At 41.5% G+C, this 26,917-nt stretch overlaps 1 protein-coding gene across 1 annotated transcript in view; it reads right to left on the bottom strand.

Moving 5' to 3' along the window:
• Positions 1-25,995, bottom strand: part of BRINP1 (BMP/retinoic acid inducible neural specific 1) — a 183,780-nt gene extending 157,785 nt beyond the window's left edge. Inside the window, exon 1 of the mRNA XM_077133027.1 lies at positions 25,623-25,995. The gene's annotated coding sequence lies outside the window, so the exon portion shown is untranslated. The remainder of the gene's footprint in view (positions 1-25,622) is intronic.
• Positions 25,996-26,917: the final 922 nt, after the last annotated feature.

Below are 26,917 nucleotides of genomic sequence, written 5' to 3'. Positions count from 1 at the left end.
CAGGCCTGAAAAGCTGTGGGACTTGGGTTGAGCGACTGCCACTCCAAATCCTATTTTCTGTTGCGTCAAATGAGATACTAACCCTTGCTTACTTCATTGAGTTGTTGGGGGAGAGTGAAATGAGACATCAAATACTCCATCTGTGATGGGGACAGGGTAAATGCAAGATTCATATGAATTCCCCCCATGGTATTGTTAAAATGCAAATCCTCATTAGACACGTTTTTTAAATTGACATCAGTCCTGGTGAACAAGGGAGGGACAAATAGATAAGAATCATGGAAAAGGCTATAGAGTAGGGAGTTAAGGTGCATCAAATGTGGGGTGATAGAAGAGCAAAAAGGCCAGAATGGGAGGGGATGGATCTAGAAAAAAAAAAAAAGTCCAGTTCTCTGTACATTATAGGCACCAACTCCTACTTCCCTTCTAGACATCTCAATCTGGCAAGAGCATAAGAACAGCTTTCCCTTTTCACTTCCTTTTTCCCTATTTCCATATAGACCAATGACTTTCATTTCACCATCCAATCATGTCTACTCCTTTCAAACTGGACTTCTAGGTATCTAGGGATCCTTAAAAGAGTCTTAGAGAATACAAGAGCTAGGAAGACGCTACGAAGGCTCAGGTCCAGCATTTTGCAAAATGAGGGCTGTCTACCATAGTCAGACAGGACATAGTTTTAAGCAGGGGGCTGACTTTTCATAAAAGAACTTTAACTCAAATATTGAAATAAATAGTCCCTTTTTGACTTTATCTTGATCCTGATTATGTCATGGAAAAAGACTCATTCTGATGCTGTTATGACTTTCACTCCACTCTAGCATTTATAAATATTCTTTTTTGACACAAAGGGGACAGGCCTCAAGATCAGAAACTTGGGAAGGCCACAGTGTGAAGCTAGAATATCATCGCACTGTTTGTGTTTTCATTGTATTTACTTGTATATCAGTGCAAAAATACTATTATTGAAGTTGTTTGTAATTTGCAATAGTGATATGAAGTTTCCATTGCTAATATATGCATTTCAGTAAAAAATGGATTGATTTAAAGAAAAATATTAGGTAGTACAGATGGTGCAAAAGGACAGAAGAAAGCACTAAGATGGTAATGAAGGACTGACATTTCAGAACCATCGATCTAATCAATTCCTTTGTTTTATGGACACAGAGAGACAAGAGAAGGGAAGCGGTCCACCCAAAGTCCCATGGGAGAACAAGAGCAACATGAGTTTGAATCCCACATCTGTTAATCACTACGATTTCCTTCAGAATATCACATCACCTATCTAAGCCTCTATTTACCTCTCCACAAAACCGGAAACTTCCATAGTATCTGCATTGTGGCCTGGAAATAAACCCAGGATAAATATGTCCGTAAACTCTGAGAGGTCTCTGGAAAGGAGACCAATAAGACACCCCGGAAGGGTGATGGGAGATTTGTGAGCAAAATTAAGCATGAAGATATTTTTGGTGGCCTGATATTATTTCCATTCTCATTCCTAAAATGAAACTATTATTGTAAGACTGCTCCAAACTTCCCCTACACTTATACTGGAAAATGCATGCTCAGCATCAAGCAAGTAATATACTATACTGGGTAAGCACGAGGTTCTGGAACTGAGACATCACCCAGTTCAAATCCTGGGGGTAACATCACTCAACTGTGCAACGCAGTTTACCTATCTATAAAATAGAGATGAATATAATACACCAGGCTCTTCTCTGGATAAAATCTATTCGTGCATATAAAGCAGTGAGCAGAATGCCTGGAACAAAGGAAGCCTGCACTAAATGCTTCCTATTATTATTTAGGGCACAGTGTCAAAGCAAGCTTCCTCTGAGTCGCTGGGAGAATTCAGCAAAATAGTACTTTGGCTGTTATGCTGTGTCCAAGATGTGACCCACCAGGTGTGACAGGAGAAGGACCCACAGCTGTATAAAGTACAGATGCAAACAGATTGTTCCATACTGCCTATGGGGAATGAGATATGGAGTCAGTGAAGGGTGAATTTTAGAACATCCGATTAAAAACACATCAGTAAGAGAAAGCTGGTTATAGGGGTCACGTTCCTCAAGTCATAAACCCTGAATTTAACTGCTCCATTCCCCGCCTGGCACCATGCAACATTTCTCCCCCATGCCCCGACTCACACTTACCACCTTCACTGCATTTACATTTAACTTTATGGGTCTGGCTTCTTCAAAATGTTTACTCCTCCCTTCTACAGCACCATTCGAAAGCCCTCCCTGCCCCTGCACAGGAGTTCTTGAACCTGGAAGCCCATCTTTCTACATTTAATACCTGCTCCCTCATTCTTTATTTCCATCTCTGCAGGGTGTTTCCAAATCAGGTCAGTGAATCCTTCCTCCCTTGCTCAGTCCCTGAGAAGTAAGTGATCCTTAGCAGATATTGAAATCTAAGGCGCTGTTACCTGCCCAAAGCTTTGCAGAGGTAGGAAAGTGACTCTTCTCTGCCTCAACTCTAGCTGCCCCCAACCCACTTACTCAGAGCTAACTATTCTTCCTAATAGGCCATGATTTTCCAGACCTCCGAGGTGTCGTGCATACAGTTCCCACAGCCCTTCCTGCACATGTCCTCCCAGTGAACTCTCACTAGACCTATGGTACCCAGCTGGAGCATTTGTCCTGCCCCATCCTTGATCCCAACCATATTAGCTGATCTTTCCTCTGGCCCCGAAGAGTGCTGGGGAGGTGGTACAATGGGGAGAAGCTAAGAGGAAGGGTGTGGGAGTCAGAAGATCTGGGTTTGTTCATTTGGATAACTTATTTTAACATTCCTGAATATGTGTCCTTATCATATAAGGATAAAATCTGGATAACGGTATTCTAGCTACTTGAGAGGGTTGCAGAGAAAATCACTTAAGACTTTGAGATAGTATATATACAACATTTTAGTACGGTATCTTGCATACAATAAATGTTCAATAAATGCATATTATGATATTAGCATTATTTGGAATATACATCCTATAAGTATCCTATATATATATATATATATATATATACACTTACACACACACACATTTTTACCTAATATAGATAGACAGATATGAATATTAGGACTTCCATACTGTACTCTATTTGTTTAAAATTATCTTTCTCCTGAATTTTAAGATCCATAAAAATAGTGCCATATCTGTCATGCTCATTTTTATATCACCAGAACTTGGCACAGAGTAGATGTATGACAAATATTTGTCAACTGGGTGAACTCTGCCAGCACAAGAATATATCTACTTTTTCTTTTAAACCATAGTTTCCAGTGCAAAGGGGAAGCTTTCCACATATGCTCACTGAGTAAAGAGACGGACAAGTGGGTGGATGGATGGATTTCCAAGATGCTCTAGTGAAAATGCTTACCTAAGAACCAGTGCTGAGGTTATAAACCTACTTCCACTTCCCACTTCTGAGGCCACACGTTCATATTCTAATGTCATAGCTACCACTGAATTTCCAGACACCCTTATTTTGCTAAAAGGGGCATTCTATCAGATTATCCATTCAGAGTACTCTGTTTACAAGATATATATATATTTAATTCAATCCTTGCTGTGGCTTATCAAGATCCCCCTCTAGTACATAAAAAAAAAAAAAGCCTCAGACTCTCTTTCTCCATCCCACATGATCAGAGTCCTCTAATAAGCTTAATGGTTCAATATTTCTTTCCTCTGCATGAAAATAAATAAAGGCATTGTTGACAGATTTCTGAAAATCAACAAGAATCCATGGAACTTCTTGGATGCAGGTATTATCCAGATGGCAACCTAATCCCTGGCAACAAGCAAAATCTAGACAGCCAGAAGCACCCTCAACCCCTGTCTCATTGAATATTCACACACACATCTGATTTCACCCACGCTATACAGAAAACCTTTCTAGATTGATCCCATCTTAGGTATATTTGATAACAATTCCAGACTCTGAACAACAGCAGCATAATAACTTGAGTTCCCCTGATCCAGTTTTCAACGTTAGTTTCATCTTTTCATCAACCCTTTATGGAAAGAAGGACTCCATCACAAATTCCTAGGGAGAATGGAGAGTTGACTATGGAAAAGCCTGCCCTGTCTGCCACAATTGTTTCAATGACCACTCTCCCTATGCCACCCCAATAATCTTATTAATTCCTTAAAGAGCTTTCTGAAAAGAAGAAACTATGTGACTCCAAATATTTCCACAGGCTAATTCTCCTGTTTGGTGGCCCATCTCCCTGCCTCTTCATAGTAATTTCCTGCTCACCCTTCCAGACCCCTTTACATGGAGGTTTTTTCCATCCTATGCACATTAGCTTTCTCTAACTCTTCCTGACTGTTGGTTAGTTCTGAATTGTGTTCTTCAGAGGGAGGTTAAGTAGCTTCCAACTAGTAAGTGGCACAAACAGTAACTTGCACTCAGGTCTTCTGATCAAAGTCAGCCTCGGTTCCCCACTCCACCACTTCCGGTGTGTCGACTTAATGATGAAAGCTAACGTCTAACGAGCACTTGCCATACGTCAGGAACTGCTCGAAGGGCTTCATCTGGATAAAGTCATGGAATCTTCACAGCAATTCCATGACATTTTCACTACACCCACCATACAGAAAGAGTAAGTGATGTACCACATTCTTAAATAAACTGCCGGAGAATATCCCCTAGTTAGTGGAAAACCTTGAGCTCATATTCACCTACTCTGGTCACAGAACTTTAGCTCTTAACCATTAAGCTCACGCTATAACACCAAAGCCTTGACAGCAAGCTTTTTACCACACTGAAATTTATTTATACCATATTGCATGTTGCATGATGTCAAGCAGGACTACAAATAGAAGAACGCTTGGTTAAGTTTTTGATTGCCTAGTGTGTCACTTATTTAGCACACATTTAATGATCACCTACTGGAGACAAGACATCACAAAGATGTTATGGAGATAATGAAATAAACAAAGATATGATAACAGTATTCCAAAGTCAAATATAGAATTGTGATCTGGAATAAGAAACAGGCTTATTCTGTGTGACCTACGGCATCAACATCAGCCTTAAGAACTCCATGGCGAAGTCAAATTTCTAAGGCCAATTTTTTTGGACCAACATGTCTCTATCAAAATGTTCTTGGGCCAGGAAAGAACATTTAATCAAACAGAAATTGCAAGTAGCATTTTATAAGAGAAAGTACACTTTAATCGCCAATATCAAATAGGGAGGACATCATCTTAAAATAAAAGATTGCCTTTCAAATTCTGACACCAAATTTTAGACCAGCATTTGACAGCCACCAAGCTGTAGGACTTGACCAAAGATAGACACCACAGAGAGGCACGTATATCAAAGAAAAGTGCAAAAGTCAGAGACGTCAGCAATAGAAAGAGGTAGAATTAAGAGGCACAGTCATTGGGATTTGTGAATTGAGAAAGAAATTGAAAATCTCAGAGATATTCCAGATCACAGAGGTGGTGATTCTATGGCTCTTCCATCAAGGTCTTTAAAATGCTATAAAAATATAATTAAAGAAGTTGAAAAAAAATAAAGGTTATGGGTTGTTTCATGGCATTTTCACTTCGGGGTTCTGTCTCTGGTAGTTTGCCAGGGAAAGCAGCTTTCATGGTATTATCTAGAAATGTTAGACATCTCCTCAGAACCCACCAGAATGGACGTCAAGGATGCTAATTAACATAAGCCAGAGGGCCTGCCTCCCTCCTAGAAGCCACCTCCTTTCCCAAGGTATGACAGGGAGTCACTCACATAGACTTGCCTCCTGCAACTCTCCCTCTTACTCCAAAATGTCTCCCTGGAAGGACTGGCAATGCTGCCTGGAATTCCACCAGCAAATCGGCTTTTTTTTCTTTTTTACAATTCTAAGGGATTTTCTCACCCTCAGGAGTAATCACAATCTGTCCCTTGCTCAGCCCTTTCTTCTTTACCACCTCCTTCCCAAAGCTAACCCCATATTCCCAAAGGCCAGGCTGTGCAGCGAGGAGATTAAGAGCAGAGACTACAAGCAGATGGACCTGGCTTTGGCTCCAGCTCTGGTGTCCACTATCTTGTAACGCCGTGCACATTGCTTAGCCCCTTAACCTCGGTTCCCGCAACAGTCAGACTCTACCTATTGCCTAAGGTTTTACTTTTGTGCATTCAATGAACAGAGGAACGTGACCTGTTAACCCAATTCCTGGAACATAGTAAGTGTTCAGTAAAAGGCAGACATCAGTATTATCGGGATATTTCCTTGATGAAATGTATCAATGGCTCTCTCTCACCTCTACATCTGATCTATTATCCATTTTCACTTCACCTCATCATCATTCCCCACGGCTCCTTCTCCACCTCCTCTTCTCAGTCCTCTGTCTTTGCTTTCTAGATTCCCTGCAGACAGGCTGCAGTCTGTTTTACCACTCTGCCACTTTTTCCCAGGCTGCTCCTTTTACCTAAAATGTTCTTCCTACCCTATCCCAAAACCACTAAACCCCTTATTCTTAAAATTGAATTTAATGCCATCCCCTCTTTGAAGAATCCTCTGCTCCCCAAGGAAGAGGAAAACACAGCCCATTCATTACTCTACGCCAACACTTATTATGCTGTCATGTATGGGCTTTTGCAGAGTTTGGACTTTACTCTATTCATCTCAGTATCATGCACAGCAAAGCAGGAGCTGGTGCACAGTATTCATCCAACAAATGCTTCATTAATAAACACATGAATGAATGAATGAACGAACAACATGACTGGATACGTGTAGCCTGAGTGTAGCATTTCACAATTTGCAAACCATTTGTTCCCAATTTAAGCCATTTGGTCCTTTCAATATCCTGGGGTTTTCCCAACAAATCCAGGCTCAGAGAGTTCCAGTGATCTGACATGTTAAAACCTGACAAAGCAAGGACTTGAACCCAAGTCTTCCCACACTGAATCCTATGCCCCTCTCACACCAAAACATAGTCATTGCTATCAAGAATTAACGGTGATAGGTTTATTAGAATAACCCCAATGTAGGAACTACATAAGAATAGAGGGCAGGCAAAAAAAAAAAATGAGACCAGAATTAAATATTTCATTTCAAGGGAGGGTGAAAAAAACTTAAATGTGGAGTGCCCAGGGTATTTCTAGATACACAAAGGGGAACACAATGACAGAGGTTGGGTACATGATTGAACGGTTAGTTTGGGGAAGTTGTAATCAAATAAATACTGGAAATAGACTGTGCCAATTTACTGATTTCACCAATGGCTTGCACCATTTCCTGCAGTACATTCCTCATACATACAACTGAGGTTTCAGCCTTTGGAGAGAAGCCGAGAGATTTCTGCAAATGTTTTCTCTTCAACAGATGGAGCAGAAACTGAGAAGTGTTACAAGGAAGATGGATCGGTGCATCACATTTGCAACAATAAAAATACAGCAACGGTTAAAATCAGTTGCAGTTAAATAGAACTGGGAACCCAGGGTTGGCCTAAATCTTTTTTTAATTAAAAGTGAAAGCAAATTCCAAAGTTCTATTTCAGCCCCTCTGAGCGTCAGTGCAGTGAATTTGGAATGTTTATGTGGCTTGGCTGGTGGCAGACCACTTGAAATTTATATGGGTCCAGGTTGTAGCCTGGGGAAAACTCCCAGCATAGGAGAGTGAGGGCAAGAGCAGGAGAGAGGAAATTGCAGGGCAAGAAAACCCACGTTCAAATCCCTGCTCTGCTCCAGTGTGACTGCAAGAAAATCACGATTCCTGAGCCTCAATTACGTCATCTGTGAAATAGAAAAACAGGACGTGTCTCAGAGAGTTCCAGCAGAATCTAGGTGAGACAATGCAAACGAAACATCTGGCACAGAAGAAAAATAACTTATGCAGGTTTTTCACATCCTGTACCTCCAACGTGCCTCCACAACAGCATCCTGTTATCTCCCTCCTCCATTGCTGCATCCATCTACTCTCAATTCCTTATCTCTTTCTCCTCATTAAGCAGCTGTATCATGAGTGTCCTCCATCATTTGCTTCCTTTTGCTCCTTCTTTTTCTACCCTTAAAGTCCACGCCATTATCTAGATGAGTTTTTCACAAATTGTGGTCTCAGGACCACCTGAAATGGACACTTCTGGGTGCTTTTTAAAACTGTAGAGTTGGGGGGCCATGGACTTAGGTGTATGGCTCTAGGTCCTTGGGGTCTTTGATCCTACATGTCAATCAGTGCCCCAAGAATTGGGACACAGCACAGCATTTGGGAGCTGTTCTGTATGAAGACTGCCAGAGCCGGGGTTTTCAATCAGTGGGGTTCTTCAGAACTGATGGGGGAACTTTCCCAAAACGCTCAAGGCAGAGTCCTGTCTGAGAAAATCCAATTCTAGAGGTCTAGAATGGGCCTGGATATTTTGAAAAAGCTCTTGGGTTAATAACTGCTGGTGAAGAATCACCGCCCTAGGAACCTGCAAGTCCCACCATCGTGTCAGCTATGCAGATGTGGTTATACTGAGTCGCCTGTCCTCTGTCTCCTGGAGGTCCTGCCCTTATTGCCTGCACAGTTCAGGCTCCCCTGGCCACTCTGACCAACCACACAGATGGGCTCTGCTGCATGAGTAGGCTTTCAGCTCGTGAATACGCATTGATTACAGTGTGAATACATATGGACCATACACTGACTACTGTAGATGTACATATGTACAAAGAAACGTATGTGTACCCACATAGCCATGACCATATAAACATTGGCATACACACACATCTATGCATGTGTATACCAGCACATTTAAACAGAAAAAACATACAAACGAAAAAGCCTTTAATATAGAAACTCCATTTCAATTATCAGCCTTGGTCACTTCAATTCTAAGAGACTTAGCTGGTACATCTTCAACTTAGAAATTGTAAAACCTACTTCATATCTGTAAAATCAAATGTATCAGCATTCATGAAAGTACTTATTTCACTGTTGGAAACACAGTAGGTGTTCAATAAATGTACACCTAGAGCCACATATGCACGATACATCTTACTTATTCATAAGCACATTCATTCCTACACAAGTTTACCTACATACGAATGAACTCAGGAATCCATGAGTATACTTAAATATATTCATATGTGAACACTTCCAAACTCAAATTTTATGTCACAGCACATTCACACACACACACATACACACACAGCTTCCATGACACAAAGCAAAGGGCCCAACATACTCTAAATACTTCTTTAAGCCAGGCTTTTCCAGTACCCGTCAAAATAAGACATTGGATCTGAGGTTCTGTGAGAGAATGTGGAAGAAACAACTACCACATGCAAAAGGGATGCCAGGTTCTTTGCAAAAATGTGTTGGCAATACTAGGCAATGCATCAGAGGAAGCATCAGCAAGGGCACAGATCAACAATGGTTTATCATGTGTACATAAGATGAAATCCTGAAGGAAAAGTCCATGAGACCAGGTGCCTGAAAGTCTCAGCAGGCAAAGCACTCTTCTAGGAATGCTATGGAAGTCAGATGGAACCATATATGACTCCTACCCTCCTGGATCTTTCAGCCCCAGAAAGAAGACGAATGTTTAGAAGACTATTTTCTACAAGGATGGCATGGTTAAGTTTGGCCCGCATGAATAATCACAGAAGAGATGGTCAGTGAGCAAAGCCGTGAATCCCAGATCACTCCAAGACTTCTATTACTCAAGATAAGTGTTTATCTCATGCATCAGTAAAGTCAATGATCAGCTTTGAGAGTCCTCAGAAGCTCCACCTGTCTCCACCATCAGTGCCTCTTGGCTGATATATTCACCATCAGTTAATAATTTGCTTTTAAGCAGTGCATTTCCCTCATGGCCACTTTTTTTTTCAGTGCAAATATTCCCAGTTTTTTCCCAAAATTTGGGAGGAGGATAGATCATATAACCATAAAATTTCATTCTCTTCTCAGACTCTAATTTCATGATTTTATGATCTTTAAGATTCAGTGGTGCTAAGATTTGATTTTTATATTACATGAATATTCTATGAAAGTCTGACTCTGTTTTTTTTTATTATTCAAGATTCTCTGATTCCAAGGTTTGAGAGGTTTTAAAATTCTACAACTATGCTTCTAAGATGCCAATATTATAAGAATCTGACACTTACAGCCTGTGATTCTAAGCCACCACCACCTCGATGTAAAGGAGCTTAGATCATTTACCACGAGATAAAGGAAGCTAGGTCAGGGTTAGAGGCTCTGCACTTGAGCAGGGAAGGCAGAGTGGTTGTGAGAAGAGGGAAGTAGCCAATAGAGAAACACACCTTTAAGACTTCCCAAGCATCTCCTTGAGCCTAATCCTCTTCCTTGACTCATTCCATGACCTAGAGGTTGAAAATATTAATTCTTAGAATATAGGTGTCCCAGAGGCAAGGGTTGGTGGTTGCATCTTATCTCACCATTTTATCTTAAGATTTCTCTTTATCATTTCATCTTAAGCATCTAGCACAGTGCTTGACAACAGAAGTCTCTCAATAAATGTCTTGTGACAAAAGGAATGAACTGAATACATTTTAGGATTCTTTTTCCTCCTCTTTTTCCTTTTCTTCTTTCTAACTTTCCTCCACATTTTCCTCTCCTCCCACTTCTCCACCATCTCTTTCTAATGTTTTAGAACATACATATATATAAATCATTCAGTCCTCATAGGAATCCAGTGATCTATGGATTATTATCTCCATTTTACAGATGAGGAGCTCAAGACTAAGAATTGAAGCTATTTATCAAAGGTCACATAATTTACAGTTAGAAAAAGGGTCAAACACAAATGGTCTGACTCCAAGTTCAGAGCTCCTTCTTTTATTCCACAACTGCTTTATAATGTTCTCAGTAATAATAATAATAATATTACCAGAGATTAAGAAAGCCAATGACTAGAGAGGAGCTCTATACTTTCCATTCTTGAATTTAACTCTGAATTCATTTTCTCCATCACTACCCAATCCCATTTCAGAAGCTCCAATAATTGAGGGGCTACCACACCTAACTGTTCATTTCATTTTCTAGCCTTTTCTTCTCCTCCTGAGAGTGCTGTAGATGGCATGTGTTTATTTTTCAATTAAGGCAAATTAAACGTAATTTTGTTTTGAGAACTATTTTTTTTTAGAATTTCACAGCCCACGGTGAGATAATTGAGACCCTGCTGTTTCTGGAAACATTATTTACAAAGAGCAGGCCTGGATCTGGCACAACCTTGGGGGAAGTCATCTTTAACCCCTTGATTTCCCTTGTGCCGCCCATGCAGCACTTGCCTTGTCCATGAACTCCCCAGCCACTGCCTTAGCCAAGAAGGACATTTTCTATCTACCATCTGGACCATTGCCATAATCTGCTAAATGACCACCAGGAGTCCGGTCTCTCTCCTCTTCACACCTCCCTCCTTCGCTTTCCAAAGCCCAGTTCTGATCTCATCAATCCTTTATTATGAAGTATTTTCCAGACTAATTTGATCACACAATATGTGTCTCAGAAGTTTTGAAGGATCATGGAAAATAGCATGGAAAATCCCTGAAGTCAGGAGTCTGTGATTCTAGGTTTAGCATCCTTGTTAATGCAGATTGTGGCCTTTAACAAGGCACTTCCCCTGTCCGAGCCTTAGTGTCTTTGTCTGTAAAAAGGGGAAAATTTGCACATGATGGGTCCTAAGGTCCCCACTACTTCTAACATTCTATGGTTTTGAGATGAAAGACAGATAGATGCAAGCTTGGGGTCACAGCTTTGAACCTACCATTTCCTCCACCTGGAATGCTCCTTTTTTCCAATTTCACAAGTCCAAGTCCTACCTGTCCTTCAAAGCCCACTACAATGCGACCACCTGCTCAGATTCCTTGACAACTTGACCTAACATTCACCGTCCAAGGTCTCCTATGGAAACATTTCCTTTCTATATAAGGCTGATTTGAATATAGCTCATACTTTCTTAAATTCATTTCATCTGTTGATGTCATGTATTGTGATCATATTGGTTATGAAGACACAGTCTTATATACCTCCTCTTTCAACTAAGTCCTCCAGGATGTGTCTTAGTCATATTTGGTCTCCTTAAGAGCTCAGCACAATGACTTAACTTATTAGGTGCTGAATCTGGGATAGAATCTGTCATTTGTAAGTTCAATTAGGAGACCATTTAAAGTTTAAATCAATGATTTTCAAGTGAAGTTTTAAAGCCTTAGATTCCCTTATTCAAGTATTATACCCCTAATCAAATATCAAATGATACACATATAACAAATATGCAAAAAAAAAGTGTAATAAAGCAAAGCAGGTAAAGCAGAGCTGCTTGCTTCAATTCAGGAGCCAGCAGGGGGTGGAGTTAGGTCCAATCGCACTTGCTCTGCCCATCCTTACCCCAAAATAGGTCACAAATGGCTTCTTAAAACCCCTTTTGAATGTCAAGCCTTGTTCTACAATGAGAAAACTAAGGTCCAGAGATAGAATGTAATTTAGCCAAAATTAAAAATGAAGATCAAATCAGAGCTGAGGCCTTCTGTTTCCAAGGTAGTTGCCACTAAATCTGTGCTTTCCAAAGCCCTATCAGTACATGAGATAATTCTGAGTGATTCGAAGGTGGTGCAGCTTTTCACTGAAGGGTGTTTTCATTGAGGGCTATTTTGCTGCGTATTAGAAAGTAAAAGTCACATATTAAATTTTTGGTTTTTATGGGTTTTATTGCTCAGGCCAAGGTCAAGTTAAAAAAGAAAAAATATCTGATTCAATTTAGACCTGATTTAGGAATGGTGAACTCAGAAATTTAAAAAAAAACTCTATTAAAATATTTTCCTCTTCTTTGGATCCTTTTCCTATAAAGAATGGCTCACTGATTACTCATATCCTACCATATAAAATATTGATTACCCAAATAATACACAATCATTAAAGGAATATTAGAAAATGCAAGTAAGTGAGAATGAAATTCACTTATAACTCATCACCCAAAGATAATCAGGCTTAAATACAACTTTGCATCTTATAAAATGGCCATGATGGGCATAATATTTTGTATCTTGAATTTTTTATTTAACTTAGTAGTATTTCACCAAAAAAAAGTGTCCATGTTGATAAATGTCATGATAAGTGCATGTTTCTAAGTGTTTTATATATGTATAAATATATACACCATTTAATTCTCACAGAAAATCTACCAGGAAGGTAGGTTGTTTAATCTGTCTTATCCATCGTCATTCTACATTGTACATGTAAAATATGTTCCTCTAACCTCACTCTTAGTGGCTGTAGAGCATCCTGTTATACACTATAACTAAATTTATCTAACTGCTCTGTTTCTAAATCAAAGACATACACCTTAGTCCTTTGTTCTTTTTTCCCAAATACTCTGATAAATCTCCTCTTAAAAAATTCGTATGCACCTAATTAATTTACATCTCATCTTGGGGCATTTCTTAAAAGTGGCATTACTGAGTGAAACCATTTGCACCTTCTTTCTAAAAATAATAGATGATAGAGACATTACAGCTCTAAATCTGGCTGTCTCTCCGATGCACCTTCTCCTTCTATCCTACTTATTCTTGCTCAATTCACTCTAGCCACACTATTCTCCTCACCGTTCCTTGCACCCACCAAATGTAGTCTCACCTCAGAGCCTTTATTCTTGCTGCCTCCACCTGGAATTGCCTTGATAGCTGCCTGTCTCTCTTCCTGACTTTCTACAGCTCTCCACTCAAACATCAGCATCCATTGATGGCTCTCTTGCACACCTATATAAAATAGCAAGCCCTTTCCCATGACATCATCTGCCCCACACACCTTACCTCCCCACCATGTGTTACTTTTCTCTATCAATTATGCTTATCACCATCTGACAAATTATATGTTTGCTTGATTACTAAGTTATAATCTACTCCCTCAATGCAAATGTCAGCTACAAGATGGCTGGGGCTTTAGTTGGTTTTGTTCACTGCTGTAGTCACAGCTCTTACAACAGGGTTGGGCACAGAATAGGTGCTCAATAAACAATGTTTACTTGCTGGTTTGAAGAATGAAAGCTGCATTTTATAAAACGCTTCATTCAACCACCAACAAAACATGAGAGTATCCTAGTCACTACATTCTTGTCAAGACTGGATGCAGGCATTTACAAATAAATACCTGAATGAATGAATAAACCATTGAGGATGCTATATGACATTGCTATTTTCATGTATTTGATTCATAGTGAAACTGACATTTTTTTAAAGGGTTATTGGCTGCATGTGTGCTCCATTCTATTTTTAGCTGGAAGTCCCACACCCAGATCATCTCCTAATGGTAGATGATCTTATGACAAATCTGGGCTCATATTCCATTAATAAGGAAGAAAAAATCTCCCTTGTACATTTTCCCCTGTATCTATAGCTCTGGTCCCACCTACCTGTTCTCAACCATGTTCAATACTAATTTCTTTATATACACATGTGTGTTTGTGTACAGAGAGAGACTGAGGGAGAGACCGAGATGATAAATATATAGACACAAATACAAATACATAAAAAGATAGATAGATACAGATACTTCTTTTCTCATGCAACATCTGGCTCTCACACTTCATGCCACCTCCACCCTGTTATTTCCTGGCTTGCTTTTAAGAAGTTACTATTAACAGAGGTGGCTTTGGTGACTCTAACCATAAGGACAGTAAGATCTTTACTCTTTGTACTGCTCTGGAATTAGAAAGTAGCTCATTCTATGACTACTAGTCTAAGCAGCATTTGAACTTCCACAAGTTAAGTGTGCAAATAAACATGCTAAACTAAGGTTTCCTGCTGAGGCACTATGAAGATAAATTACCATTTTAAGAGGCTATGAAGTTGACAGCCAGAAAGCACTGGAATAATGGAAGATATTCATGATGCTGCCAAATAAGGAAGGAAAGAAAGCAAACTACACATTGCTAAGGAGATTTAAGAAGCTTTCCTCCAGTGGTACCAGTTATGCCATCTCCTGAAACATGCAGAATGGATTTCTTTCTCATTTAAGTATGGACAACACTGCTCCCATCCATGAGGGTGGCAGAATGATTGACATTTTGCAACTGATCTGGTCCAAGACAGTAGAGACCAAGCAGCAACCAACCCTGTAATCTGGGAGGCAACTGAGCTACTAAAGACTAGACGATGTCTTTAGAGGAGTGGATGGAGGGAGGGCAGTTTCATGAAAGAACCCTACATTTCATGTCCAATGATATGAATTTGAGACCTGGTGCTGTCACTTATTGTATATCTCTGGGTTAATCTTTCTACCTCTGAGTCACAATGTCTTCATCTGCAAAATGGGAAAAATTCCAATTTCAGAAATGTTTTTGAAAGGCTAAACATATTAAGACAATGTGAGCACTTCATAAAATAAACAATGAAGAAACAATAGGTAAATTTGATTTTTAAAAATTTTGTGCACCTAAGGAAATTACAAAGAAAGTGAAAACAAAACCTACAGAATGGCAGAATATAGTTTCAAGCCATATATCAGATAAGGTTTTTATACCCCGAATATATAAAAGCTTTCACACCACAACAACAAAAAGACAACTCAATCTTTAAAAAATGGACAAAGGACTTAAATATGCAATTGTCAAAAATACATATATAAATGGCGCATAAACACATAAAAAGATGCTCAACAACATTAGCCATTAGAGAAATGTAAATTAAAACCACAATGAGATACCATTTCACTTCTGTAAGGATGCTATTATTTAAAAAGCAGAAAATAAATGTTGGAAAGGACGCAGCAAAATTCCACTGTAGCTCATTGGTAGTGGGAATGTAAAATGGTGCAGCACTATGGAAAGCAATATGGAGGCTCTTTCAAAAGTTAAATACAGAATTACCATTTGACCCAGCAATCCCACGTCTAGGTATATTCTCAAAGAGAGTGAAAACAGGGACTCAAACATGTGGTAATACACCAATGTTTATAGCAGTATTACTCACCATAGCCAAAATCTGGAAACCAGCCAAATGCGTTTTAACAAATCAATGAATAAACAAAATGTGATCTATACACCTAATGAAATACTATTTGGCCATAAAGAAAATGCAGTTATGAGACTTGTTGCAATATGGATGAAACTCGAAAACATTATGCTCAGTGAAACAAGCATGATGCACAAGAGCAAAAATTGTATGACATTACTTATGAGTTGAGTAGAAACAGAAAATTTGCAAAAATAGAAAGCAGATTAGACTAGGTTTGCAGGGGAAGGGGAGATGGGAGAAGGGAGGAAGCAGTAGTGTTTGTTTACAAAATAGATAAATGTAGTTGACTTAACTCTATTGTATGTTAACTTAAGTTCTCTATAACTTAAGATATATAGAATGGGAATTATAGTAACAAGATAAATACGTAAATACAAAATAAATACATAACGATGAGGGAGGGGGATGATAAAATAGGCTCACATAAGAGCATCCAGCATGCTTTCAATCAGCCAGTCTCCCATATGGGCCTGATAAATACCCTGGTCTCATAAATTAAAAAAGAAATAAATCAAGAGATAGAGTGAGCTGGGCTGCAGGGAGCAGAGGTTCTAGTCCCAACTCAGATACCGTTTGTTTGAAGAAAGCTGAGCTGGATGATGTTGAAGATGACTTTCAGTTCTGATAGCAGATGACCTGTAGTTATATTGGGTCGCAGCTCAGGGTAATATCAAGGATAAAATATCTGCCTTGGACATTCTGCATTTTTCATTGCCTTGTCCTACTTCCTCAAATTCTTCCTTCTCCTAATTGTTGCTATAACTTTGCTATAAAGGGGATAGGGGAGTTAGTATCATTGAAGGGTTCATTTGCAAGGTAGTATGGCTACCCTGACAATAATCTCTTTGCTATAAGATAGTTCCAGTTTAAGAACATACCTCGGGGGCACTATAGGCAATGTATGGTGCAGTCATAATGAAAGGCAATGATAGGTTAACATTTGTACAGTGTTGACCATCTGCCAGGCATTGTTCAAAGCACCTATCATATAAACTCATTAATTCCCCACAATGACTTTATGAAGAGTTACTTTTACTAACTAGTTTCATTTTATAGATGAGGAAACTGGCATGGGAACATTAGGTAATCTGGTCAAGGTCAGAAAGCTAGTAATTGGCAGAGCGGGCATTCAAACTCTAATGCCCAAGCTTTTGATTGCTACACTTTCAAGTCAGACAAAAATAGATTCAAATCCTCAACCCTCCATTGATTCAGTATGTGGCCTTGGAAAAAAGGCATCACTGCTGTGAACCTCAGTTTCCCCATCTCTTGAATGGGGGATAATATTATTTATGCAGGAGCTTGTTCAGACTATTCGACAAGATAATCTTTATCTAGCACCAATCATAGCAGAAAGAATATGTGACACACTTGGCATTACATTTTCTCTCTCTAAGAATGGTTTATTAATGGTTTGCTGGCATTTCAGCCATCTCCAAATGCTAGGGGTGAAGCTCTTTCCAGAATCCACTCAATTCCCATCCTATGCTCTGCCTAAATGTAGAACTCCCACTTTCAGGAATGAAAGAAGAGGATAGGCAAAACCAGTCATATTTTCAGGAAATTGTTTTAAGGATTTGCAGGACATCATATGATGCTGATCTGCTGATAAGCATTCAGAATAAAAGTCTTTACTGCCACTGCCTGCCCTCCTTTGCCTTGGCCAGCTTTGGCAATGTCTTATTTTTTTTTTTCACATGGGCTGGCACCAGAAAACGAATCCGGTCTCTGGCATGGCAGGCAAGAACTCTGTCTGCTGAGCCACCGTGGCCCACCTTGACAACGTCTTTTGATGAGGACCACTTCATTTGAAAGAGTCTTGTCTCCAAAATGTGTTCCAGCAGCAAAACCAGCCCCTGCAGAATAATCTATTTTTCTATCTTTTCCCTACACTCTCAGACATATCAAAATACCGATTTTCTTTCTCAGTGGCCGCCGTGCTATGTGCAGATGTTTTTATGATACCAGCCAGTGCTCCTTATAATTCCTTCCCCTTGACAGTGTCTATAAACCCAGAACCTGTCAAATTCCATGAGAAATTTAGCTTATCCATTGTCATGTAAACTGGAACAAACTTACTTAACACAAATGTCTCTGTCGCAGTTCTCAGAATGCTCTTCCAGGTTTATCCTGGGGCTTTTGGAGACTCCAGGAATTCCACAACCCCCCAGAGTTTCAACCACTTTTGCAGATTCTTAGAATGGAGACTTAAAGTTACATTTAACCATAGTTTTCATAAATGTGGGTCCTCGAAAACGTACTCCATCTTGGGTGCCTGCCCATCTTCCATCTGAACCAGTTTGCAATCTGTAGCAACACTTCTCCATGTCACCACAAAGATCCATTATTTCTCGTGCAAGTGGCCACTGGCTCATTTGCAGGACTTTCGGAAAGCTAGATAAATTATATCTCAGGAACACCTCCAGGCTAGTTTCAGGCTAACCCTTACATAGGGTTCTAGCTGTTCAGATAGGCCATTTACTCGGAGCCCCGTTGCTCCAGCCTTTGCAGTTTACACAAAAATGATTGCATCTTGCTTTTGTTAATTGCCTAAGGAATCTGTCTCCCCATGCTTGGGGGGCATGGTCTCATAGCTTTTCCTAGGATACAGCTCTGCACCTGTGTACAGCTCTGCATCCTATGAGAGAACCCCCTACAAACTGAGAACAGGATTTATGCAGAAAGATACATTTTGTGTCCTCACCAGACTCTCTGCCTCTTTGTTCTCTATTCCTCTGTGTCTCCTCCAATGGATAGCATGCAGGCTTGGTAATTTACCAGTTTTAACACTCTCATACCCCGTCTTATTCAGTCTATTCTTGTCAAGGCCACCTGCAATCTCCAAAAAAGTTTCCTTGGGAGATAAAGATCCTCTTTACCGTGATATGAAAAAAAAATTAATTTCATTCTCTTCAGCCTCATTATCTTCTTAATTGTCTTCTTTGCCCCCTCAGTAGCAAGGACTGTCTATGGATTTCTAGGCAGCCTTTTTAGGCTGCTGTGTTCTAGGAGGACAGTATAGGTTTCATGTTAACACTTAATCGCTCTGATAGTATGAGATTCCCAATAGTGGTGCAGGATCTCCATCCATCCCACTCAGTCCCCACTCTTGAGTCATCATCTGTGCCCTGAGCTATGACTTCTTTTAGATATGATCATTTTGAGAAGACATCTCAACCTTACAATGATGCGTGACCACTGAGTGTTGTGTCTCTATGCTTTTAAAAGAACTTCATCAGGTAAAATTTCCATAGAACCAGACAATATCCCTTCAGTAAGTTAAGGCACAGTTTGGTCCTTTTTCCAGATATTTAAAGGTACAGGCAGGATTCAAATCAGGTGCCCTGAGACCTTTTGCTCTTACCATAACAAATTAGAAATTAATGGAAACGACCATTGCAAAGATACAGTCTCTGTTCTCCAAAAGCTTATAGCTACTTTTGTGGTCATCATCCCCAGCATCACCACCATCATCACCACTGTATCATCCTCTAATCCATCCCTTCCCCACACTCTCATCAAACTTCTGAAATGACAATTATCAGTCTACCATGAATGATAATATCCATAGATTTGTATAGCTCCTCTATTAAATGGTCAGCACCTAGCAGGATTCATCACTCTCCCCACTAGGTCACGTCACTCAAGACCTTTCACAGATAAGATATGCAATTAATATTTGCTGAACCAAACTCACTCCAACTCTCATTCTTTTTCACCACACTTCATTTCAATTGCCTTATCCACAAATACTCATTTTCTTCCTCCTTTCCTATCCATTTCCTTCTTCTGTTTTCCCTCCTCCCTTTAGATATATTTCTAGGGTGTAGCATTCAGAAAAGAGCTAGAAATGAAGAAACAGAAGAAACCACTGAAATGATGGATTAGGAGTGGACATGCTGAATGCCTCTGTAAGCACTGTTCACCCTCCATGGGATGGCCTTCCTTTCTTCCATTTTGCCAACATCCACTTGTCTTAAAAATCTCATCTCAGGTATCAACTCTTGAAACCCTCCCGACACCTCTAGGAAAAGATTATTTCTCTCTTCATCGTGCCACCTTTGTTCATATCATAGCACACTTAATATGCAATAATTTAACACTGCAGTAATAACATTAACAGTAATAGTACAGTTACTATGGTTTTGAGTTGCTCAATTTTTTTTATGGACTGAGGACAAAGTTGCCCCTCTGTCCTTTATAAATTGCTTGCATATCAAAGTCATGTTTGTTGATTAAATGCTTGGTCTGAGAAAGAAAAGAAGAACAGAATGGGTACACGGGGGATCTAATGAATCCGAGGTAGAAACCATGCCTGTTTTTTTTCCAACAACATTTTACCCTCATGACTTTGTGTTATACTGGAGTGTTCAGGTAAGAGTGTCCTCATCAGTAAATGTATTCAACTATTTCAGTTGAAAAGTTTTCTAAATGAAAAAAGAATGCAAATGGTGAACACTTGTCAAGATTATGTGATAAGCTTCTATCAATTCCTAAACTTTTCTCAGTCCTCAAACTCTACGTGCTCCTCAACCAAGGAGAGGTCAAGACCTTCAGGTCCATAATTATCACATACAAAGCCTCATGCGATCTGGCCCCTGTCTACCTTTTTTACTTCTTCTCATGCCCCTCTACTTCTCTTTCAAAAGCATCAGCCATCGTGGTCTTCAGCATGTCCCTTATACTTGCTAAAGTCATTCATGTTAAATAATTTCATCTTTGTTCTTCTCCTGGCCTAGAATGATCGCTTCCCACAGAATTACACGGCTGGTTCCTTCCCATTGAAATCTGACTTCCAATATCTCCTCCTTATAGAAGGATTTCCCTGACTATCCTATCTAAATTTATAACATACACAGTCCTCTCTAGAATATTATACCAAATTATTTACCACGATATGAAATTATTTTGCTTATCGATTTGTTTACTCATTTATTATCTATTTCTCCCCACTAAAGTATGAGCTCCATGAAAACAGGACCATATTTACATTTCTTTTCTAATGTCTATATCTACAGTGTTAAACACAGTAGCCATGAGCCTCATATAGCTATTTAAATCCGAGTTTTAAAAATTAAATGAAGTTAAAAACTCATTTTCTTAGTCAAAGTAGTCACATTTCAAGTGCTCGATAGATGTAGTCATTAGCTACCATATTGGACAGCACAGAGAACAATTCTGTCATTAGAGAGAATTCTATATGACAGGGCTAGTCTAGAACAATGCTTGGCACATAGTAGGAAACTAATAAAAACTTTGTTAAATGAATAAATGAATGAACACCTCTTTTGATTCTCACTCAACTTTACTCATTTTTTCCTCATTTGAGGCCTCTAAACCCTTTACGTGGAATAAAGCATAGAAAAATATCCAAGCTAGTGAGAGGTCTCCAAACTAATGTCACAGGAGACAGAAATGTAGAAGCAGGACATTCTAACCTGAAAGAGAATGCATGCAGTGATATGATTATGCTGCCATAATATCTGAAGAAAATATCTTGCAAAAGGAATTATACTTCCCTTGCATGATTTTAAAGACATAGATAAATTACAGAGCCCACCAAATACGAAGTAGGCTAGATTCTTGGTAATGAGCTCACTGTCAGTAAAGCTGAAACTGAGTAGCTATGCATTAAGGACACTACAAAAGGAACTATTGTTTCTTGAATAAAAAGAAAGATTTGGTTATGAGGAACCTTTAAACTCTGAGGTACTTTGATTCTCTGACTCCTTGACTCCTTCATAACACCAAATTCAAAGAGGTAATGAGGGCGGGCCGCGGTGGCTCAGCGGGCAAAGTGCTTGCCTGCTATGCCGGAGGACCTCGGTTCGATTCCCGGCCCCAGCCCATGTAACAAAAAACGGAGAAACAGAATACAATAAAACAAGAAAATGTTTAAAAATGTTTCCCTTTCTTCCTTCCTTCCTTCCTTCTATCCTTCCTTCCTTCTCTCTGTCTTTCCAAAAAAAAAAAAAAAAAAAAAACTAGAGACTGAAGGTGTGGGTTGGGGAAAAAAGAAAGGTATTTGTTCCTTGCAGAAGAGTTGGAATTGAAAACAATGGGGGCGGCAGGTGGGAATTATTTGGAAAATGACATTTGAAGACCTGTTCTTTTCACCGGACTCCCATCTTGTCTCTAAGGTGGTTACCAGGAGTTCAGTGGACAATTTGTTAAGCTCTGAATTTCAGCACAGGGGAACTGGAGAGAGAAGAAGGGCAGGACATAGCTAACCTTAGTGGCCTGTTCAAAGATGTGTACTGGTGATTTTGTCTAAGGGCAAGAGAGAGGATGTGAAATCAGAAAATGTCTTCTCACACAACTGTAAGCCCCTCGGGCCAACACCTTTTCAGGGAAATAGAGGGCTTCATGGTCAGTAACATAACCTCTTGCAAGCATTAAGAAGGAGAATATATCTTATTGGGACCCAAGAAGGGAGAGTGTTTTTATAGTCCTCACCCATACCTCTTCAAATATATTCACTGCAGCCTGGCCTAGAATGTCTAAACTCAACAGGGGCCCAGCAGCTCATTCGGAATCTCTGAGCGGTTTCTTCTCGGATGAAATGGAGTCACAGCTCCCCCTTCTGGGAGCTAAAGTACCATCCAGCCCCAGAAAAGCCTGCGTGGAAAAGTCTATATTGCAGATGGACCTGAAAACTCCATGTTTCTCAGTGCTTGCCTGCACCCCAAAACGGGAATCTAGGAGTCTGGGAGCACCACTTTTGCATAGGTCTGAGTGTGATTTCCCAAGGGCTTGTCTTCCACAGGGCTTTAGAATTCACCTTCTCTGGGGCTACAAGTCCCAGTCTTACTGAGGGTGACGCCTTAGTATAGAGGCGCACAATTTGGTGCAGAGGTTACCATTCTTTTGGGGGGAATATAGCAAGTAAGAAAGGTTTCTGGATCTGTGTGTGTATATGTGTTCATGAGAGCATGTATGCATGTATGCTTATGTTAGCTATTCTGCCCAAAAAACAAATATGTAAGGGTGAGATTCTAATTAATATAAAGAAATAAATTTGTTTGAGGTATTTGCATCAGTGGATGAGAGGCCACTTTGATCTCTGGAAAGTAAAGTATTCCTTAATAAAAGAGTTCAGGCATAGACCAGACGATTTACTGGGTTCTATCTACCAATTGTAGTCAGTTTTGGGTCCCTGTTTCTATGAAATGCTCTAAAGGCATTGGAGAAAGAATGTATGCTGTGTGTGTGCATGTGTGTGTATTTTTAGAGTGTGGGGAGGGTGATAGAGCCCTTGTTTCAAGATGAAGAAGCTTTGAAATTCATCTCTGAAATGAGAAATCTGAAGAAGAAAGACAAGTGATTGTGATGGGCGTGAGTGTGATGGTAGGGTGGGGTGGAATGCAAGGTATGGTCACTGGGTAGTGTGGCTGAATGGAGAGTAAATTAACCTGGCTCTCAGGCCATGTAAGTGCTAGTTCTGGGCATGCCACCAACCCGCTAGAAAAAGGTGTGGAATTCTCATCCCCTCTCTGGGCCAGAAACCTGCTTGTCTGTTCTTTCACATTCCTTCCAGCTTCAATTTTCTATGAATTGAAAAAAATAATAATAAAAAATAAAATAAAAAAGAAAGAGAGAGAGAGAAAATGAGAGCAACTCCTGACATGGGACCTCCTCTTCTGCCTTCACACCCCCTCCCAAAATGAACAGGGAGCTCTGCTCTGACATGAGCTTCCTAAAGCAGATTTCTCGTGGCTGTGTATGAGCCTCTGGCCAGAGACTGTTGTGTCTACAAAAGCATGCAGGTAGCACAGTCACCCACCCGCCAGGGCAGGTTCCTGCAAACACATCTGATTTTATCTCTCCCCAGAAAATATACATACACACACATTTATATTTATGTGCATACATAATTAAATTTTAAAGCCAAGTATATTTCTACTTCTTTTTCCTGAAAGGCCCTTTCAGAGGTCCCTTCGAGCCAAGGCAGACAGGAGGCTGAGCCCCAGTATCTCAGTCCTTGCCTTCCCAAAGGCTCACTGCCTAAGAGCCAAACGACTGCCTCTTACCTTAGGAAAGTAACAGCTGCGGAGTCTGGAAGCCATGCTAACAGCAGTAAAACTCAGCATTTTTGCTGAGTATGGCAAGCCTTTAGGAGGCAGCAGGGAATCAAATCAACGGCTGGCTCCAGAGTCCAAGCCCAAGACAGGTCCTAGCCAAGATGGGGCAGGGTCATACCTAAAAGCCTCCTAAAAGGTGGAGGAAAGAAGGAAAGGGGCCTTGACTTGGACTGTCCTCCTTACTATGAGATTCTTCCCATGGCCCCTGGTGCCCTTGGCAGTAATTTGGAGCCAAGCAAGAGATGGGAGGTGCGATTTGATAGCAGTTTAAGTCAATTACCACTATATTCTACGATAGGTTCTCTATCCACAACCCTTCCCCAAATTATAGGTCTCCCTCAGTATTGATACCCATGCATGCATGCACATACACACACACACACACACACACACACACACCCCAACTCTCTGCCTGTCTTCTCCCGGTATCCCTATTCCAACTCCAGTGGAGCTATGGGGAGCACCATTAAGGAAAAAGTCTCTGGGGACTTCTCAAGCCTTGTGATACGGGGAAAGGGAAGAAAAGAAGAATCTATCTTGGGGAAGTGCCCCATCCATCTCCTTCCATCTTAACCATAGCGGCCCCCAAATGAAATTTTCTCCAGACCCTGTGTAACTATGATGGATGGGAAAGTCTCCGAGGACTTTTCCTCCTTCCCCTTGATGGACAGCAGTGCAAACTTGCCCAGATCCTCCCCAAAAGCACCAGAAACAGAGGTACTATTAGGCCATTATGATTACAAATGGAGAAGCAGGGGCAGATCTTTTTTCCAGACTTATGAAGCCTCAGACAAGGAACCCACCCCTGGCGTCCCCCTTTTACTGTTCCCCATTACCCAATGTCTCCAAATTCTCATCAAAATCCCGGAGTCTGCCCAGTGTGGTATTTAAAGTGACAGCGCCTCATTTGCTATTTCTCTTCCATATTAAACAGTGGGTTCAAGTGTAGCAGGACTCCATCCCTTGGAGGAATTTTCCTTCAAGGGTACAAGCATTAGGCTAAATACGATGCCATCCCTTTCCCCATAATCTTTCCCAAACCCCAAACATAAAACATCAAGAGGAAGTCCACAGCCGGTTTCCCGATGGCGACGTGATCCTAAGGCAAGGACTCCGTTCCGTGTAAACTGGTGAGACTTAATTAAAAGACATACAACCGCACACATACAAACACATATGTACAAACATGCGCGCACACACATCGCGCCATAAGTAGGTTATAGGACCTCTCTCTTCACCCCCCTCCTCTAACACACATACACACACGCACACGCACCAAACGCAAACGGCGCCGCAAACGCCAACACACTAGCAGCACATCAAGTTCCCACCATGGTACACAGGTCGGGAACGTGCGGGGGGCACACACGCCACTTACTAAAACCCGCATTTTAACCCCTTGCGCCCCAGGGTACAGAAACCACCTCCCCCTCCCTGGAACTGGAGAGGACTTGGACGCGGCAGGAGGCCTGGGGACGAGAGGATCAGGGTGTCGCGAGGGGGGAGGGGAGGGGCGGGCGGGGGCGCCCCGAATGCGGCCCGGGGCCGGCTCCAAGGGCAGCGGAGCTGTCGGGCGCTGCGCCCGGCGCCGCCTTACCTGGAGTCAATGTCCGTCTTTGGCGGAGAGCTGCGGGCAGACGCTTTTTATTCGGCTCGGTGGGAACTTGGGAGAGCCCTGCGTCCAGCTCGCATACCGGGGACGGCGCGGGGACTGCAGGCGTGGGGGTACCTGGCTCCTAGCAGCCTGGCTCATACTCAGCCGTAAAGTCCCCTTCGCTGGCCCCGAGGACAGGCATGAATGCCGGCTCCGGAAGGCGGTCACTACTCCCTCTGCCTCCCGGCTATCTCGCTCTAGCTCGCTCTCTCTCTCCCTCTCTCGCTGGTTCGCTCGCCTGAGCTTTCCTCCTCCCCCCGCGCCAGATCAGTTCGCAGCCGTGGGGACCCTGAGCGAGGCGGCTGGCGAATGGAGAGGGAAGTCCAAGTGCGCCGCGGTCTCCAGGCGGGGAGCAGCGGAGGCTGGGCTACGCGGAGGGAGGGACTTACCCGGCGACGGGCGTAATGAATGGGGGAGCGGCTGCCGGGAGGCGGGGAGGGAGGAGCCGAGAGCCAAGGTTTATTCTGAGGAGTGTTTTATACATCTTTAAGGCGGAGGAGAAGGAGAAGGAAAAGGAGAGAACCCAGGCCGACCTGGAGGGAGGGGCGGCCTGAGTGGACTGTAACTGAGCCACTGGGGAAGCTCGTAGTATCGGGGAAAAGGATGGAGGGTCTGCCTGTTTGCGCACCCAAAGGGGCTGTGTTTGTGCGTGCAAACCCCGAATCGTGGTGTCCTAAAGCGTGTCTGTAGCTGTGAGTGTCGCCAGTGTCTGCGTGTTTCTGGCTATGGGGATGATTTTGTGCGGCTATGTGTACCCATCTGAGAGTATTTTTGCGTGCCTGTGTGTCTAGAGAGGTGCCTGTGCGGGTCTGTTTTTATCTGCGTGTTTCTCTATGAGTATTTGAGAGTTTTTTTTTTCCCTGTGTGTGTAGGCGTGAGCTCATGTAACCTCCTAGAATTAAGCAAGCGCTTCTCTACGTGGGTAGGATGTAGGAGTGAGAGCTGAGGGGACGCGAAGTTCTCTCGAGACTACCAGAGGCAGGGATTGGGCGAAGGCGCGGGGGGGCTAAGGCATGAGTCCCAGAGAGTGCCCAGGAGTTTGAACTCAGCCTGAGATGCAGTCCAGGGTTGCTATGGGGCCTCTCCCTGAAGCAGAAAACAAGGACTCTTCATGATCTGAATTGTCCCACAGTGCACATTCTGTATGTTTGCTTACTTTGTTCCTCTTTTGATTTTAACCAAGTCAGCAATGGACATTTCTAGTCCGTTGCAGATTAGACAAGGATAGGAAGCATCAC

Source organism: Tamandua tetradactyla, chromosome 2 (genome assembly GCF_023851605.1).
Source record: "Tamandua tetradactyla isolate mTamTet1 chromosome 2, mTamTet1.pri, whole genome shotgun sequence".
Taxonomy (NCBI): Eukaryota; Metazoa; Chordata; class Mammalia; order Pilosa; family Myrmecophagidae; genus Tamandua; species Tamandua tetradactyla.
Note: the sequence above shows the minus strand (reverse complement) of the source record. Positions and strands in the feature narration are given on the sequence as shown.